The following is a 20,794-nucleotide window of genomic DNA, read 5'->3' on the forward strand; positions in this document are numbered from 1 at the left end:
TGTGCAAAAATAAATTACTTCTCATATTTAATGCTGTCATTAATAATAATTATTACTATGACTAATAAAATTACTATGACTATAATGATACCTTATTTTTGTAACATGAAAGTCCTAAAATAATGTTCCCATCTAATATCGATCTGGTTTGATTCACAGTGCCACTGTGTGAAGAAGGGAAGCAGGTATATTATTTCTATTTTTTAGATGAAGAAATAGGCTCCAAGTGATTGACCTGCCTGTGACAGCACAAGCAGCTGCTAATGAGTTTGCGAATACAACTTGAGAGTTCTGGTGACTGTGTTCTCTTAGACAGAGTTGAAACTGGATCATGATACCTAATTTTGAGTTAGAACAAGTGGTGTCCAATAAAAAAGGGTTGTGTTCATGGGTAAGTGCAAAAGTAGATAAAGGAAGTGGTGCCTAACCAGGAATTCATCACATACATGGTGGATGTGGCTGAGGCGGCTTTTGCCGAGTTTGACTTCCAGGGGCTATTCCTAAAGCACTCTTGGGTTGCTGCCCCACATTTGATTTTTAAGGTGCAAGCTCAGGATTTAACCAGACACAAACATACACAGGGCTTGGAACTTATTACAAAACAGTAAAATAATTTTCTTTTACAAATTTGTTACTTTTGAGTTTCTTTACAGTTAAAATAGACCTTTAGGGCAAGGACATGTGAGGTGATATCAGTGAGACTAAGAGAGCACTGCACATGAAGTATAATGACAGTAGCAGAGAGGTAGGACAAAAAAGTTAGAAGCTAGCACTGGTGCCTGGGGCCTTGCCCAATCATCTTGACTTTGCTACTGAACCCAGAAAATTTTTGGAAATAATTTCCTGCAAGGCTGGATCCAGGCAAACTTGTGAAAAAAGAAAACTTGCTTTTAAAATTGCTCCAGGTGCTACCTCCCTCTGTGTAATAAATCTTTTGCATATCATTTATGCAATCCTTGCTCCATTGAAAGGGTCACATAAGTGACTCCACCCACTCCATGCCCTACAAGTAACCATGGCTTTTTCTCCTCTTCCATCCTGGTCTCATTGCCATAGAACTCTGCTCTTGCGCTCGGCAGTACCTTTATATTATTTTGATCATAATCTTTCTGCCCTGATTTATGAGAAGACTGAGACAGCTTTGTGAAATCTTTCATTCTCTCTGTGAGCCAGCAATCTGGTGTGTGAAATCTTAAACTATTACCTTTAGACGATAATGTCCAAACCTGAACATTACAGTAGGCACCTCAAAATCAACACATCTAAAAATTGAACTAACACATTCCCCCCAAGCTTGCTCTTCTTTTTTGTACTTTGTCAATTCATTTCTCAGCAAACCAGGCTTGAAATTTGCTCGATTTTATACAGCAAGGCCTAGTTTAAGTTTTTCCCACACCCTCAGATGTCTCCAGTTCCCTCAATCAGAGTGAATCTCTCTGTACCTTGGCAGCCCTTTGCTTCTATTGATAGGAGGGAAACGACCTTGAATCTATGAGTGATCACTTCTGGGAAGTATAGGTCTCTTCCCAAAGAGCCTACAATTCTCAACCTACTTTTCCCCAATCCTCTTATCTAGGCCCTGGCATAGCAGGTTGGGGTGGGGTGTCACAAAACTGTAGGAATTGAAGTCTCTACTAAATCATGTTCCTCAACTTTAGCTGAGCTCACTACCGGGTCCCTAGTTAGCTCTCTTTCCCATTCTTCTCCGCAGCTATTCCAATCATGACTGCCCTGATCCTCAGCTCCTTTACCTTGCCACCATCCTGGCTCACTCTTCAGAAACAGCCCGGCCAACTACTTAATTCCAAAAAACTGAGAACACTTAAGGAAGAACTTTCTTCCTATAGCAAGTTTTTAAAATCAACTTTGCATCCTGACTCTACTATATGGATAAGAAACTTTCTCTCCATATTGCAATTTCTCCAACTGTAAAATTGGGATAATACTGGTGCTGTCCTAAAAGGTTATTGTAAGGATTAAATGAGACAGTTTATATAAGTCTCTTATGCCTGGCACAGAGTAGGTCCTCAGTGAATATTAATTAATGTTCTTAATAACTTTCTCACTGCTTACAACTTTCTCTGTCTTAGCCTGTCTTTTCTTTTCTCTCCTTTTTTTCCCTGCCCAGAAGATAAGGTCACCCTCTTCCTCTCAGTGGGTAATTCCACCTCATCTGTGATTCATCCCCTCCTCTCCGTTTCTCAGCTATCTATCTAGCCTTACCAGGCACCTCTCACCCAGTTCATCCATATCTTAACCTTCTTCTCTACTTGACTCTTTCCCTTTAGTATATAAAGAGATTCAAATCTCATCATGAAATAACCCTCCTACAAGGCTCTTACTCTCTTTCTACATCAATCCCAATTCTTCACAGCCAAATTTCTTGGTAGCCTACATTTACTGTACTTCTTCACAGCTTCATTTCACTGCAATCTCCCTTCCTTCCAACGTTTCCTTGATAACACTCTTGCCAGTGCCCCTAATAATCCTTTGATTGCTAAAACCAAGGGATACTCTAACATCTTCATAAAGGACTTTGGTGTTTCTGGCCACACCTTCCTTGAAATTCTCTCCTCTCCCTCTGTTCCTGGTTTTCCACTTTTTTTGGGTTTTTTTTCTATATCCCTCATCAGTTCATCTTAATCTCCCTGTGCTCCACCCTTTTTCTTCTCCTTGATGAAATGTTGGTATTCTCTCCATCTGTGGTCCCAATCCTCTGTTCTCCATCAGTCCCTCAGAGACTTACCTATTCAGAAGGTTTCAACCACCACTTTTCTCTTGAAGACTGGGAAATCTCTATTTCACAAGTTTCTTTTTTTTTTTTTTTTTTTTTTTTTTTTTTTTTTTTGGTCTTTTTGCCTTTTCTAGGGCCTCTCCCGCGGCATATGGAGGTTCCCAGGCTAGGGGTCAAATCGAAGCTGTAGCCGCCAGCCTACAGCGTGGGATCCGAGCTGTGTCTGTGACCCACACCACAGCTCACGGCAACGCCAGATCCTCGACCCACTGAACAAGGCCAGGGATCGAACCCAAAACCTCATGGTTCCTAGTCGGACTCGTCAACCACTGCGCCACAACAGGAACTCCCACAAGTTTCTTTATAGAGGTAATGTACTAACAGGCTTTGTGCTTGACTCTTTGGAAGAGGGAGTGACAGCATCCAGGTTTCCCACATTTATTTGACAATTTTTTTTCTTTCTTTTTTAGGGCTGCACCTGTAGCATATGGAAGTTCCCAGGCCAGGGGTTGAATGGGAGCTGCAGCTGCTGGTCTACGACACAGCCACAGCCAACACCTGATCTGAGCCACAACTGGAACCTATGCCGCAGCTTGTGGCAACACTGGATCCATAACCCATGGAGTAAGGCCAGGGATCAAACCCACATCCTCATGGATACTAATTAGGTTCTTAACCTGCTGAGCCACAAAGGGAACTCATGTTTTTTGTCTGTTTTGTTTTGATGGAGAATTTTGTAAGACTAAGGCTCTGGGAAACACACTATGGACAATGATGTTCCTTTCTTTACCATTCCCAGTCTGACTTAGTTGTGTTTCCTCTGAGTGCACATAACACTTACACATACTTAGATTCTAGTTCTCAGAACACTGTACTTGTCTGACTTTCCCACAAGCTCCTTCAAGGCAAGGCTTACACCTCTTGTATCCATTGCCAGAGTTTGCTTGAAAATGTCTGATGAGTGAATGAATACAGGAAGGAATGGTAACTTAGCTCTTCCGAGCATAGCACAGGATATTCTATGGCACATTTAAGGGAGTACTAATTGGGCAGGACTTGACCGTTGAGTTGATCATGAAGAAGTCTTGTGTTAGGGCTGAAAAGTCTTGTGTTAGTAGCTGAAAAGAAACATGAGACACATCATTCTTTTTTTTTTTTTTTCTTTCTGCTATTTCTAGGGCTGCTCCCACAGCATATGGAGGTTCCCAGGCTAGGGATCTAATCAGAGCTGTAGCTGCTGTCCTACACCACAGCCACAGCAACACAGGATCCAAACTGCATCTGCAACCTACACCACAGCTCATGGCAACGCCGGAACCTAACCCACTGAGCAAGATCAGGGATCGAACCTGCAACCTCATGGTTCCTAGTAGGATTCGTTAACCACTGAGCCATGATAGGAACTCCAGAGACACATTCTTCTCAAGGAAGATAAAATGATTTCAAATAAAACCCACTGGAAATACTTAAGCATTTAGCTGTATGGGCCTGACTCTAAATACTACGAGTATTCTGAGATTACCAAAGTCTGAGGTAGTCAGATTTACTATAAGGTATTATAAATGGTACTTTATTAGCATTATTCTAGCAAGAGTGTATATAAGAGTAATTCAAAACCAGGAGCCTGGAGGAAGACTGAATAGGAGGTGAGGAAAAGGTGATTCCTTTTCTGGTGTAACTTGGGGATGGTTGGAATAGAAGTAGAAGGACAGGAAACAAATCGTGGAGAGCTTTTGGGGTTTCTATCAGAGACTGGGAGAACAGTGGGAGTACCAGCAAATGTGAAGAAATTAGTTATTAGAGGAGCCACCAATATAAGCACTTGAAAGTCACAACTCTAGAATATATTGAGAAGACTGTAAAATTAATTACTATGTAAATTATAGACTACACAGACACTTTGACTGGAAATTTAAAGAAAAGATCCAACAAGTGAGCTGATGTCATTGACTTGAGAAGGCTTGTAGATAATAATGAGTAATAACTTGCATAAATTTCAGGCCAGGCTTGCTAAAAATGTTTTATGCATGAGAGACCATGAAAACAGTAATGAAAAGTTCATGATTTCACAGGAGTGAGCAGTAATTCATTTTGTGATCCACTAATCTTGCTATTCTGTAAAAAGACCCTTTTTAAAGCCAGCCAAGAAAAAGGCAATAGAGCAAAACATGTCTCTCACTGTATGTCTTCAAAGTATTTGGTATTGCCATGATAACTGAGCACAATGAGACTTGCTGGTATTGCAAGTCAATGCTTAACAGAATTATTGAGTAAATGACCTTAAGGAAACAAAATCTTTAAAACCCAGACACGGTTTAAAATGATGTGAGAGCTGGTTTTGCTGGGAATGCAGGCATTAGGAATCCTGAATTGGATCTCATGAACTTTTTGTCTGACTTTATGCTCTTCATCTAAGCTTCTTTAATCATCATTTGTTGAACACCCCCAGGATGCTTACACCCACCAAGAACATGCCAAAGATGCAGTTCTAGAAGGTCACTTTCTAAACAAATGGATAAATGCACAAAGATATTCTTTTCTTTTTCTGGATAAAAAAGCTGAAAGAGGATTATTCATGGAATTTAGGGCAGGAGATAATCTGTCCATTTTATACAAACATGAGACTTTATCTGAACCCCATTGTGTCTACAATGCTCCTGCTAATTCAAATTGAGTATCAAAGACAGGGCTGCCAATCTCATCCTCACCATATATCTGGTGAGGATATAGCAACTGCCCTATCACAGCAAGCATCATCTTCTCAAATAAAAAGTATAGGAGTACATTTGGAAGTATCATGATCTTTCTCTGTGCTGAGATATTGTTAAATCCCTTCCTTTCCTTTTTTATGTTTTTGTAAATCTATACCTTTCCTTTCATCATAACTAAGAAATACTAGACACCTTATTTCTTCCACTCTATCATTTGTTGAATGTTTCAATAACATCTTGAATTCCTGTCTTTCCACCCAGGAAATTAGAAAGCTTCATAGATCTTGGTTACCTATCTTGATGATGGCTTCCATGTATAAAAAACACTGAATTTACAAGATACAACTAGAGATATCATACTAAGTGAAGTAAGTCAGAATGAGAAAGACAAATACCATATGATATCACTTATCACTTATATGCGGGGTCTAAAATACGGCACAGATGAACCTATCTACAAATCAGAAAGAGACTCACACACACAACAGACGTGTGGCTGTCAAGAAGGAGGAGGGAGAGAGCAGGATGGATAGGGAGTTTGGGGTGAGTAGATACAAACTATACATTTAGAATGAATAAACAATAAGGTTGTACTGTATAGCACAGGGAACTATATCCAACCTCTTCAGATAGAGCATGATGGAAAATAATATAAGCATATATATATACACACAGACACACACAGACACACACACACACACACACACACACACACATATATATATATATGAGTCACTTTGCTGTACAGCAGAAATTGGCACAACTTTTTTTTAAGTATAATTCACTTACAATATTGCACCAATTTTCAGAACATTTTATAAGCTAACAGGTATTGTGAGACTTCAAGGGGGAGAGTTAGAGTGGGAAGTGTTTTTCCAAATTTATGATAGTAGCATTCTATGGAATTTACATTGGGGAACCTCAAACTAGCTAAATTTCCAAAGTGGCAGATTCCTACAGTTCACATTATTCTTTTCTCTTCTCCTCAAGGGAAAATTGCAAAATATTCCACAGGTCTCTGGAAAGTGGCCAATTACTGTTACACCAACTCTTGTCAGAGCATCAGAACTATAGGTACAGCTACCAAACTAGCACCTGATCACTTAACTAGTCCTAGGGTAAAATGTAAGAATCCTAACGCTTAATGTAAACAGTTCTTCCTATTATATCACACTTTATTTTTTAGTGTGTGTGTATGTGTGTGTGTGTTACATACTCTGCATTTGTACTGAAACTTCAACTTTAAAAAAATCTTATATTTAATTTCCCATTTATTATTCTAGATACCCCAACCCTCCAGCTTAAAGCTACAGCCAAAAGTTTTGCCTTGACTAATACACAATTATTACAAATTGAAAAAGGATGAAAGTGAAAGTTTCATTCTGTGAAACATAATGAAAGCTGTATTAGTTTTTCTCCAATCATATTAAATATATGTGAGCATCTGAACTGTGGTTTAAAGCTGACTTACCTGTTATTTTTTTCTTATGTGGATAGTCTGTTATTAGGTCATTAATTTATTTACTGTCATTTCTCTTTAAGAAATCATATTAACTGCTAAACTGGAGATTATCACTTTCCTAAAGGATTAATAATAATACTTTATTAATTTGTTTTAGTATTTTTATGTATTTGAAAACTGAAAGTAAATGAAGTTGTATTTTCCCTTTTTTTTTTTTTTTGGATGCACCTGGGGCACATGCAAGATCTAGAACCAGGGATTGAATTCATGCCACAGCAGCAACCCAAGCCACTGCAGTGAACAACACTGGATCCTTAACCTGCTGTGCCACAAGAAAACTCCTCCTTTCCTTCTTTTTAACATTAGGTATTCCATTTTGCCACTTGCTATTTTTAAAGAGGTTTTATTTGTCTTTCAAGGTGTAAATAGAATGACAAATGATAACATGTCCTTAGGCATGTTGATATTTTTACAGGACTCAACTTTGAACAGTACTTTTATATGCATTATTTTGTTTGATCCTAGTAATACCTCAATAGGTGAGCCAGAATTAAGATTTCCCAAAAGGTTAACAGGGATTAAGATTGCCACTCTAAAAGTAAACTAGTTGCTCAAAGGTAAGAAAACGAAGAAAGAGAACAGAAGTTTGCCTAAGGTAATGTACTTTTAAGTGGCACAACCTAACTTCAATCCAGGCTTCCTGACCCACAATTTTGAGTTATTTCTATAAGAGAAGGAGGTTTTTCTCTCTCTTTAGTACAGTAAGGTGTATCCTATTCAGGTCCTCATACTAAATATATTCAATAACTAGAAATACATACCAGCCATTTCCACCCCCAACCCAGTGTTTGGTTTTCTACTCTACCTCATCAATTAAATTATTTTATAAAATATGAGAATAAAACAACCACAACCTAGCAATTATTAAAGAAAGGAAAACAATTATCTTTACCTGGTCAATTGTAATCACTTTCTTTCCCTCTTTGGAAGTATGTGTGAGATTTTCCTTTTTCTCTCTTTGACATGTACAACTGAAGAATGATTTTTCTGTTAAACTTTATATTTAATTTATTTTTATTTATTTATTTATTTTTTGTCTTTTTGTCTTTTTTGTCTTTTGTTGTTGTTGTTGTTGCTATTTCTTGGGCCGCTCCCGCGGCATATGGAGGTTCCCAGGCTAGGGGTCGAATCGGAGCTGTAGCCACCGGCCTACGCCAGAGCCACAGCAACGCAGGATCCGAGCCGCGTCTGCAATCTACACCACAGCTCATGGCAACGCCGGATCGTTAACCCACTGAGCAAGGGCAGGGACCGAACCCGCAACCTCATGGTTCCTAGTCGGATTCGTTAACCACTGCGCCACGACGGGAACTCCGGAAAAGAGTTTTACTGAGTTAGTAATAGTTTGAATCATAAGATGAAGGAATTTTGCATATATTCATTTGTATTCCAAAGGAAAAATTTTAAAATTCCAAATATTTGGAAGTTACTGGGGTGGTCTGCCCAGAGGCAAACTTGGATAGAAGGACAGATGACAAATCTTGGACGTAGCTATGTTCTGCCTGATCTCTCCTAGCCCCCTTTCAGGTGCCTGGTGTTTTTGTGGTATCTCTAATCCTGGCCTATCAAAACTTGCTCTTAGGAAATCTTACATTAATTACTTATTCTTTGGTGAGATATTATCCAGAGTATTTGAAGGTTCTCTTTTATGTTTGTATCAAACCTGATTTGTCGAACACACTACCTCTGCTGCCCCTGACTTCTCACATACATGCAAATCATACAGAATAAACTTCTACCTACGGTTGAGGCCAAGCCAGTTTGTGGGAGTTCTTTAGAAATAAACATATGAGAAAGAATTTGAGCTACTGCCATGATTCACAACACTGTTTATCCTGAGTAGAAAGTGTCTGTTTAAGAGAACCTAAAAAGAAAACCTACATAATTTGCCTGTATGAACATAATAACTCATAGGGAATAAACCAGAGGAGGACTTCATCCTAACTCTTTAATTCTCTGTTAAAGAATAAAATATTGTATATTAATTTTAGGGGAGATGTAGTATAGGTACTTTATTCTTTAGAGTGGTACCAAAAAAATATCCTTTGAAGAGATTCAAATGAATTATCCTGGCAAGAAGAATATACTGAAAACAATAAAATTTTTCCTGTTTTGATAACATCAAGACAAGGCTCAGGAGTTCCTTTGTGGCACAGTGGGTTAAGGATGTGGCATTGTCACTGCAGTTGCTTGGTTCACTGCCATGGTCTGGGTTCAGTCCCTGGCATGGGAATGTGCACATGCCTCAGGTGAAGCCAAAAAAAGGGGGGGGGGCTCAAAAAGGAGACTGTACCTCAGAATTATAGGGTATTGAGAGTACTACTAAGAGGAGATAATGATTAATAATGACTACTAGACTCCAAATGAATGGTCAAATGCATCAAACTTTTTATTAAAGAGTGTTTATTATCCAATTGATTGTAAAAAATTAAATCTCACTTTTACTAATGAGTAAAATTATTATAAAGCCTATTTCTTCCATGATAACTATGAAAGTGAAAAGATGTCACTCATATTTCGCTTTCTCTTCTATTATACCTAAATAATCACTTTACTTTGCATAGTTTACCAATTATAGAAGTACTTTTTTTTTTTTTTTTTGTCTTTTTGCCATTTCTTGGGCCACTCCTGCGACATATGGAGGTTCCCAGGCTAGGGGTCTAATCGGAGCTGTACCCACCAGCCTACACCAGAGCCACAGCCAACTTGGGATCCGAGACGCGTCTCCAATTCACACCACAGCTCATGGCAACGCCGGATAGTTAACCCACTGAGCAAGGCCAGGGATCGAACCCGCAACCTCATAGTTCCTAACTGGATTCATTAATCACTGCACCACGACAGAACTCCTATAGAACTACTTTTGAGTTTGTTGTTAGTCTTTGTTCTTGATGAGAAGATATCTACTTCCCATCAGATCACATGCCTTATTATAATCTGATCAATATCAAAGTTGAAAAAATATGATTCTCTGGATAGACTATGGAATTCATCTACTACTTCAATGGTTTACCAACATCAATTTTTATTAAGTTATTGGGTCAAGGTATTTGCAATGATAATTTGCATTCTGAAAGTATGGTAGGAAACCCTAAAATTACTATTTTTAAAAACTACTGGTGCTAGAAATCAATACATAAATATGGATTTAGAGATAGATACAGGGAAAGAGACTAAAGCCTAACTCTTAATTTGGCTATATAAGCTGAGGCTTATATGTCACTTAGCTAAGGACTGTCAGTTTATAAAGCTTCTCATGTTTTCTTCACGACCCCTCTAGTTGTGGGCATAGAGATTGTTTTCTTCTTTTGTTGAGATTTTAAGTTAAAAGGTAAAAACTATATGCTGTGTTACCTTTCTCTTCTACCATGATTCTTTGTTTGTGATAGTTAAGACTAAGAATCAACAAAAAGCCAGGCTAGAACATTTGTGCCAAGTAAAATTGAAGTCTACCAGGAAGGCAACTAGAAATCAGGAACTGAACTTCAGCAGAGGCCTGCATGACCCCATTTGGGATAAAACAGACTTTAGCAGAAATTGCCATTGCTATTCTTTTCTGCTCTGAAGGTAGATAAAATTAACAATCCTCTAGATTGATTCCTTGATAGAGTACTCTGCTTTTGTATATAGAGATTACAGCATTAAGCTATTTTGAAAGTTTTACTGTTTGGCTCTATATTTACTTCAGTACCAAAACTATCCCAGATGGATGGTAGTCCAACTGTACTTCACTTAAAGACAACCCTTGCAAGGAATTTCTGCTGTGGTGGTGCAGCTGCTTGGGTCACTGCAGAGGTGCAGGTTCCATCCCCAGCCCGGCACAGTGCGTTACAGGATCCATTGTTGTTGCAGCTGCAGCTCAGATTCAATCCTTGGCCTGGGAACTTCAGTATATCATAGGTGTGACCATTAAGAAAAAGAAAGGAAGAAAGGAAGGAAGGAAGGAAGGGAGGATGGAAGGAAGGAAGAAAGAGAGAGAGAGAGAGAAAGAAAGAAAGAAAAGAAAGAAAAGAAAGAAGAAAGAAAGAAAGAAAAGAAAGAAAAGAAAGGAAGAAAGGAAGAAAGGAAGGAAGGAAGGAAGGAAGAAGGAAAAAGAAAGCAAGAAAGAAAGAAAAGAAAGAAAAGAAAAGAAAAGAAAGACAACCCTTGCAAATCCATTTTTCATCTATCTTACCTTGGATATTTAAGGGTTACTTCTCTTCTTCTACCCTCTATATAGTACTCAGTCTCCAAAATTGTCCCCAGTGATCCCTGCCTCCTGATATTCACATCCTTGTGTTTCCCCCTCTCATGATGTACTAGGGTTGGTCTGTATGACCAACAGAATAAGGCAGATATGATGATGTGTTACTTCTAGAACTAGATTCTAAATGACTGTGGCTTCTGTCCCGGGTATTCGCTCATTTGATGCTCTCTTCTTTCTCTTCCTCACTTTCTCTGATCACTTACTCTCTGAGAAATCAGCTGCCATGTCATGAGGACACTCAGGCAGCCTACCACCCTTGTGGTAAGGAACTGAGCTTGGCTAATAATCTTGTGAGTTAACTTGAAAGTGGCTTTGAAGCTCCAGTTAAGCCTTATGATGAGTGCAGTTCTGGCCAACAACCTGACTGAAACTTTTTATCAGATCCTAAGCTATAGCCACCTTAAAAGCCACTCCTGGACTCTCGACCCTCAGAAAAGGCGTGAGATGATAAATGTTTGTTTTAAGATTCTAAGTTTTGGGGTGATTTGTTACCCACCAAGAGATAACATATACAACTATAAAGGAATATGAAAAAAACTGGCTTTATATTAGGTTGAAGAAATGAACTTTTGTGCTGTTTCTGCAGGTGGCAGTTAATTGCTCACTGGTGCTTTTTCAAGGTGCTTTGCAAAGTTACTGCAGATAGAAATTAACTTGATAATGTCTTGATTCCCTAACAGAATAAAAATCACGGAGGATAAACACATTACTCCAAGATATCTATTCACTCACATTTGTTCATCAGTGGCCTGACATTGCAATTATCATATCTACTGCATGGTTAAGTAGCACAACGTATTTTACAGTTCCTTCTATCATCTCTCATTTCAGAAATGTGGGAAATGACAGTTTCAGTCAATTCTGGAGAAATCATGGCATTAAAGTTAAGGAGTGGTTGAGGCTACTAGGATCAGTGATCAACTTACAGTTACGGAATGACATTATAATGATTTTTGGTATTTGAGTGTTGTAAAGGTCATGCATGCTAAAATTTTTTCTCCTTCTTTACACATTACTGTCCCATCTAGATTTTTTGCAATCTGAATTGATTTTTTGAAATAGTAATTTAGGAGATAATTAAAATTTTAAATATAATTCTTAAAGTTTTTATTATGGAAAATTTAAAACATATTCAAAAGTAGAGAGTATATGAACCTCTATGTAACATTCACCCAGCTTTAACACAGCCAATTTTGTTTGATCTATTCTCCAAACCTCTTGCTGCCTCCCCTGCTCACCACCTGCATTGGACTATTTGTTGTTGTTGCTGTTGTTATTGTTTGTCTTTTTGTCTTTCTGTTTTTTTAGGGCTGCACCCTCAGCATATGGAGGTTCCCAGGCTAGGGGTCTAATCAGAGCTGTAGCCACCAGCCTACACCATAGCCATGGCAACGCGGGATCTGAGCCGCATCCGCAACCCACACCACAGCTCACGGCAATGCTGGATCCTTAACCCACTGAGCAAGGCTAGGGATTGAACCCTCAACCTCATGGTTCCTAGTTAGGTTCATCTCCTCTGCACCACAATGGGAACTCCTGTATTGGACTATTTGGATGCAAATCCAAAACATCATATTCTTCCATAAGACAAGGTAATTTTAATAATTTCATTTCAAAGCTGGGAAGCAGAAGATCACCTGTTGTACTCATGGGCTGGTTCTAAGGAAATGTTATTTAGCAGAAATGTGTTTTTATTCAAGGCAGGTTGCATAATGGGTCATCATCATCCTATAGTGTATAATTTCCTCTAAGGTAAAACTGAATTTTCACACATTTTCTCTGGTGATTTTATGTGTTCAAATACTGAGTTATGGGTTCCTACAATTTTTTCTTCTAACATTTTAAGATCTACTAGAGAGCTGGAAGATCTGTAGATTAGTTATAACAAACAAACTTTCTCAATGATGAAGTCTTAGAAAATTCTAGTCAGAACGTGGGATAGTGTTTCCCATGACAGCAAATGTATTTGTGGTTAAGGCACAAAGGGGCAGGTCAGTGGGTAGCCACTGAAGACTGATTTTCCTGACCTCTAGTGCTTTATAAGTACTCCCCTGGACTGGCACACAAAGTGGCTCATTCACTCAAATATCTTCCCCTTCCTTTTGCAGAAGCCCTGGATACGGTGGGGCCTAGATCTTTTCATGCTTATTGTTGCATCTGGTGTCATGTTTTTCCAGCTGGTGCACAGTTTCCCTGTACGAGTTTCTTGATGTTCACCCCTCTCACAGCCTCCTGCCTGCTCTCTGGAGGCCCGTCCTATGACACTACTCCACACAGGCAACCTCTATTTCTAACTGAACTGTGATTAAATGGATGGGTTTAAAAGCTGTATATGATCCTGCTGTATAGCACTGGGAACTGTGTCTAGTCACTTATGATGGAGCATGATAATGTGAGAGAGAAGAATGTATACATGTATGGGTCACCTTGCTGTACAGTAGAAAATTGACAGAACACTGTAAACCAGCTATAATGGAAAAAATAAAAATCATTATAAATGGAAAAAAAAAAACAAACTCTGAAGCCAGAAAAAAAATAAATAAATAAAAGCTGCATATGAATCATACGGCTATGGTAGCCATGGCCCCACTTGGCACAGTCTCTGTGCTGGAGCCACCCTGGGCCTCCTGCTTCCTGTCCCATGCTCTCCACTCGCCTGGAGTGTCCTTGTGGTCTCCGGCCTGCAGGGCCTCTCCCCCTTCCCCTGGGTTGAGCATGGCAGGTAGACCCCACAGGGCCCATAGGCTCATCACCCAGCTTACGGTGCTGCCTCAGGATGGCTGTGGGGGAGGGGCCTCGAGCGGGCTGGGGTGCTGATCCCTCCCTCACCCCCTATCTTGCAGAGCTCAGGCCCTGGGGCCTCCAGCAGGCCCAGTGAGACCACAGTGAGCTGGTCATCCGGACCACCAGCTCATCATAAAAACAGTGTTAGAGCTGACTATAATTACAATTCTGGTTATGTGAATTTTAAGTGTGTCTCCCTCCTATCACATACAGGCAAATCAGAATATTACTTTTGATCCAGCAGCTTTGGCATTTTTTTTTTTTAAGAAATAAGAAATGGGAGTTCCCGTCGTGGTGCAGTGGTTAATGAATCTGACTAGGAACCATGAGGTTGCGGGTTCAATCCCTGGCTTCACTCATTGGATTAAGGATCCTGCATTGCTGTGGCTGTGGCGTAGGCTGGTGGCTATAGCTCCGATTCGACCCCTAGCCTGGGAACCACCTTATGCCCCAGGTGTGGCCCTAGAAAAGACAAAAAAAAAAAAAAAAAAAAAGAAAAAGAAAGAAATGAATGTGGTTATAGAACCTGATATTTGAATATCTTTAAGACAGAAATGAAAGATTATCTTAATACTTGAAACACACCATTTTTTTAAACACACCATTATTTTGCACACAGGTTTAAAATAAGCAGAGGGTCAGAAAATGTCCTTAGAGAGCATATTTTAAAAAGGACTCTCTTTAGCAGAATTAGTTGGCATCCTAATGACAATCCTCACATTCCTGCCTTGTAGTCAGTCTTACTATCGGAAGTTCCATGCAGGACTCTATTTGGGGGGAGTTTTCTGTTTGTCTTCTCCGTGGGGGAGCATTTCCTGGCATTAGCTATGGCTGTCTTCCCATGACTTTGTCTCTTGGTTCATGGATTAATTTTATCACTCATCTTACTGATCCTGAATATTTTCTTTTTTCTCGTCCTGCATTATACTGACCCAAGTTTAAAAAACAAACAAACAAACAAACAAACAAAAAAACAGGAAGGAAAAAAGACAGGTTTAAAACAAAAAATAGGCAGGGGAATATTGAAAAAGAAGGGAAAAAAGTAAGAAGAGCATGAAAAAGCTACTACATATCTTTGCTTGAAAAATAGTCATGTGCTATGCCAAAATTTAAAAAAGTACATTGCAGGAGTTCCCATCGTGGCTCAGTGGAAACAAATCTGACCAGCATCCATGAGGATGCAGGTTCGCTCCCTGGTCTCACTCAGTGGGTTGGGAACACAGCATTGCTGTGAGCTGTGGTAGGAGTTGCAGAAATCTGACGTTGCTGTGGCTGTGGCATAGGCCAGCGGTTTATAGCTCTGATTTGACCCCTAGCCTGGGAACTGCCATATGCTGTGGGTGTGACCCTAAAAAGACAAAAAATAAAATAATAATAATAATAAAGTGGATTGCAAAACCAGATATTGCTACTTTAAACAGTAGATAGAGGGCTGCAGTGGAAACACTGTGTGGATGGTTAACAGGTCACTTTAACCATCTAATGCAAGTAGCTTTCATATCTCCTCAGGCTTAAAGGAGATATGATTGTTGGGGTAGTGGGAGGCAGTGCCATGGACCAGACTAGAGAGAAAACCTTACTCTCTGGAAAAGGATAAGGATGGGATGACCACTAGAGCTGTGTGTACCCCAAATAAATTTAGTAACTTTCTCACTGTATAACCCAAGTCAATGGGGTCCCCTTTCAGAAGTCAACTTCTTCTTTCAGAAAAGACAATAATGGGAAATGGTGAGTCGAGATAATGCTAAGGGCCACTTTGGAGGGTTAAGCAGACAAATTATTTCCTCAGTTGGTTCTCTTTAATATGGAGTAGGGATTCCTAAAAATGTCTACTGTCTGAAGCAGCCAAAGGCAGAGTTAGCCAGAGCTGAGTACAGGCCTCTGGAGACCACTGACTTATTGTAGCATACTATCCTCAAACCTGGCTCTTTCTGGGGTTCTGGAGGTGCCTTAGTGCACTCATATACTTCATCTCCTTACTCCCAAGGAATACAGTCTGATCAATGCAAAAACGAAAACAAAAAACAAAAAACAAAACCAATTCTGACGGGAATTGTCCTGAATTAGCACAGAAAAGACTTGCCTTTGAAGAATATCACTTTCTCCTGGGTGCTCCAACGCTGCTGGCCATACGCATAATGAATGATGAGGAGGACTAAGATACCTGGAGTATGAAAAGGCCAATTGTTGAATAAACAATTTCCAAGCTACCATCCCCACAGCATTAAAAAATAATCACTTCCGGATCAACTGGCCCAGGACATTCTTTCAACTATTTACCACTGATTTAAATGCAGTGATTGTAAGACTAACAGGGGAGTGAGACTGATTTTACAGAATAGCTTAAATCATGTTATGGATGAAAGTCACACTAAGTTCAGCTACCTGATTTATAAGAATTATGTTTCTGTTTATATATGAATTTGATTTGTGGTTGTATGAAATTTAAGAATATGTATTGCATATAGAATGTCTCAAAACATGAAATTAAGCCTTAAATATTTTTGACAACTAGTTTTTTTTTATCAATAGTGGCATTTCATACTACTTGGCAAGCGCATTAACTACTTCAGCGTTCAGTTGACTAGAGCTTACCAGGCATGTTTTAGCAGACATATATAGAAATACTAGTAGTTCTCAAATGTGGTCTGAAAACCTTTGTTGGGTCCTCTGAATCCTTTCCAGGGTTTCAGCAAAGTCAACACTATTTTCATAATAAGACTAAGACAGGAGTTCCTGTCATGGCTCAGCAGAAACAAAATCTGACTAGCATCCACGAGGACACAGATTCGATCCCTGGCCTAGGTGGGTTAAGGATCTGGCATTGCCGTGGGCTGTGGTGTTGGTCACAGATGTGGCTTGGATCTCATATTGCTGTGGCTGTGGCTCAGGCCGGCAGATACAGCTGTGATTCCACTCCTAGCCTGGGAACCTCCATATGCCGTGGGTGTGGGCCTAAAAAGGCAGGAAAAAAACCCGTACTAAGACATTGTCTTTTTCACTCTTATTCTCTCATGAATGTATTCTGAAGTTTTCCAGTAGTTACATGGCATATGCTATCTCAACAGACTGAATTCAGAACCAGATATGAGAATCTTCCTTCTATTAAGCAAGACATTAAAGAGGTTTGCAAAAATGTAAAGAAATCCCATTTTTCTCATTTTTTTCTGAAAAATATAGTTTTTAATAAAAATATTTTATTTACATTAACATGATTGGTTTATCATTATTATTTTAAAATAAATTGATAAAGAAATAATTTAAACATTTTTCAACTTTTTTTTTTTTTTTTTTTTTTTTTGTCTTTTTGCTATTTCTTTGGGCCGCTCCTGCGGCATATGGAGGTTTCCAGGCTAGGGGTCAAATCGGAGCTGTAGCCACCAGCCTATGCCAGAGCCACAGCAACTCGGGATCCGAGCCGCGTCTGCAAACTACACCACAGCTCACGGCAACGCCGGATCGTTAACCCACTGAGCAAGGGCAGGGACCGAACCTGCAACCTCATGGTTCCTAGTAGGATTCGTTAACCACTGCGCCACGACGGGAACTCCCATTTTTCAACTTTAATTTCTAATATGGTATAGGTAGAGAGGTAGGTAGGTAGGTAGATAGAAACATTAAAAGAAGCTCTTTAGGGGCTTTATACTTTTTAGATTACAAAGAAGTCCTAGAGACCTAAGAGTGTAATTAAATCTACCTAAAAACAAAACTTTAAAAGTTTACTGGTTTAGAGTATTAATTGATAAACAGCAAATCTTGATTTTATATGTTCTAAAGAAAATAATTATTTTAAAGTGACTTTCAACTTTGGTTTCCCAAATCCTTGCACATTTATCATTTTGCAATATATCTGAGAAGATATACTCAGAAATTATTCCTACCTAAAATATGAAGAAATCAAGAAATAAAGAATTTTAGATAACATATTAAGTTAGCAGAGTAGCAAGAGAACATAAAGTACTTTCAACTCTATCCCCCAAATTTGGCTAATGAATGGAGTTCCTCCTTACCCCAAATAGTGATTGTGACACCTCAAAATAGAATGGTATTGCAACAAAACATGGAGCCACCTGTAGTCACTTTTGCATTAAAAGCACCTTCACTTCTTAAGCTAACTCAGTGCCCTTTATTGGAGTAGACAGTTAAGCACAGTTCAGTGCTTTCTTGTCATCTGGAAACACTGCTAACTTCTTTTGTAGGAGTTCTTCATGACTTTATCATTTGTTGGTAGAGCTTCTTTTTACAAACGCCGACAGGTTCTCAGGTATACCTGATATAACTTCCACTTGAGACTGAATTCCAGAGTAGTGATCTTTCCAGGACTGTCATGCTAATTTCCTGATCAGGAACTTATAATAACTTCCACCAGATCAAGTTTTTATTCTTTTGCTAAGTTTTCAATGCTCCCATGATTTGGTCTCACATTTCTCACTCAATCTGATTTCTTTTCCCTCTAGAATGTTATCTTTTCAAGGAAGGCTGTTGTCTTTATGCCAGCCTTACTCACATTTCTATAAGAACAGTTAGAATTTACTATATCTTTGCTCATTAATCCTTTAATACCCCTGGGAAGTGGTTATTACTATCCCAATTTTATAGATAAGGAGCTGAGCCCAAAGATATTGGTGTGTCATGCTAAAGACAACACATTTGATCATTGGTAGAGCTAATATTCAAACCTAAGTCTATCTGGCAATGAGGCTAGGGGTCTTAGCCATTACACTAAATATATTAGTAAGTGAATTAAATTTAAATAGGCTAAGTGATCTAAGATTTTATGCTCACACTTCTTAAAAGAAAACAACTAAATGCTGTTTCCAAGAGACACATCTAAAATATGTGAATACAAAAAGATTAAGTCATAGGATAAGATACCCCCCCCGCCACAAACACATACACAGAGGCTGGTGTAGCTAAACTTTAAAACAAAAATCATTATTAGAAACAAAGAGGCATTTTTGATAATTATAAAAGGTTCATCAGGAAAATATAATAATTTTGACATAATTAATATGTAGCTTCAAAGTACACAAAACAAAGATTAGCAGTACAAGGAAAAAGCAATAAATCCATAATAATAGTGGGAAATAACATACTTCAATTACTAATAAAATAATAAAATGTCAGGATATATGAGACTTGAACAATATAATCACCAGGTCAAATCTGTATTTGGGGAATACTGTACCTCTAAACAAGAGAGATATAAATTACTCTTTTCAAATACAAATGAAAACTATTTGAAACGAATAATAATGAAAATACTGTTATCAATACTTGAAGTTATTTGCTTACAGAGAAATTTATAGCTCTAAGTGCATATATCAGAAAAGAAATACACAACAAAAGGCAGAGAAACCAGTGAGCTAAGCATCCATTTAGAGAAATTAAAAAAAAAGATGGACAATAGGGCAAGCAATATTAGCAGAAATTAATAAAAAAGGAATGCATACATATAATAGGATTAACAAAGTCAAAAGGTGGTCTTTAAAAAAGTAATAAAACTCCTAAATGCCTAGCAAACTCATTTAAAATAAAAGAGAGATAGCAAAATAACCAATGTTGGGAATAAAAAAGTGGGACATTACCAAAGAGTCTATAGACATTAAATGATAATAGAAGATACTATGAAAAACTTTATGTCAAAAAATTTGAAAATATAAATGAGTGAACGATGTGCTAGAAAAACACTGTCAAAAACTGAAACAAGCAGGAATAGAACATCTGAATGGCATTAAACTATTTAATCTTTAAATAAAAACCTTCCCATAAAGAAAACTCTAGGTTCAGATCATTTCTTTGGTGAATTCTAGCAAACACTTAAGGAATAAACAATAATCAATCTTACACAAGCTCTTCCTGACACTAGAAAACAAAGAAGTACTCACTAGCTTGTTTCATGAGGCCAGCAAAGCCTAACATGTTTCTATTAAAACAAGGAAAATAATAGACCAACCTTACTTGTAAACATAGACACACAGTAAGAAAAATTTTAATACTCTATATTCGATAATATATAAAAAGGCCAATATATGATGACCAGGCTGGGTTTATGCCAGCATTGCAAGGTTGGTTATGGTGGGAAACTAATTTATGAAATTTTCCATACTAACAGAATCAAAGAGAAAAACCATCATCTCAATAGGTGCAGAAGCAACATCTGATAAAACTCAGTATCTAATCATGATAAAAACTCCCAGCAAAACTAGCATTAGAAGAGGAATTCCAGGAGTTTCCCCCGGCTCAGAGGGTTAAGAATCCAGTGTCGTCACTGCTGTGGCTTTGGTTATTGCTATGGCAGTGGGTTTGATCCCTGACCCTGGGAACATCACATACCACACACGCAGCCAAAAAAAAAAAAAGAAGTGGAATTCCTTAATCTGATAAAAAGTTTGTCATAGAAAAAAAAAAAAAAAAAAACAGCAACCCACTTCAAACTATGATGAAGTGTTGAGATTTCCCTTTGAAATCAGGGATAAGATAAAGCAGCCCCTACTACAACTTCTCTTCAGTATTGTACTGGAGGTCCTCACTGGTTGGGTAAAGCAAGAAAAAGAAGTACAAGGTATAAGGATGGAAAGAAGAAATAAACTCTTATTATTCACAAATAATATAACTGTACGTGGAAGATCTTAAAGAATATAAATAGTTAAACCAGTGTGACACTGGCATAAAATAAATAACCCAACTGAATAGAATACAGAGCCCAGAAAGAGACTGATGCTATATGAATACTTGATTCATGACAAAGATGGCAATGCAGAACAAGATATTTTCAACAAGAGGTGCTGAGATAA

General features: G+C 38.4%; 1 protein-coding gene across 2 annotated transcripts in view; it reads right to left on the bottom strand.

Moving 5' to 3' along the window:
• Positions 1–20,794, bottom strand: part of NFE2L2 (nuclear factor, erythroid 2 like 2) — a 178,701-nt gene that overhangs the window by 154,560 nt on the left and 3,347 nt on the right. Inside the window, exon 3 of one of the 2 annotated variants that reach the window (XM_021075130.1) lies at positions 16,081–16,161. The exons of the other annotated variant lie outside the window; for it this stretch is intronic. The gene's annotated coding sequence lies outside the window, so the exon portion shown is untranslated. The remainder of the gene's footprint in view (positions 1–16,080; positions 16,162–20,794) is intronic. 2 annotated transcript variants of the gene reach the window in all.

The sequence above is a fragment of the Sus scrofa genome, chromosome 15, assembly GCF_000003025.6.
Source record: "Sus scrofa isolate TJ Tabasco breed Duroc chromosome 15, Sscrofa11.1, whole genome shotgun sequence".
Taxonomy (NCBI): domain Eukaryota; kingdom Metazoa; phylum Chordata; class Mammalia; order Artiodactyla; family Suidae; genus Sus; species Sus scrofa.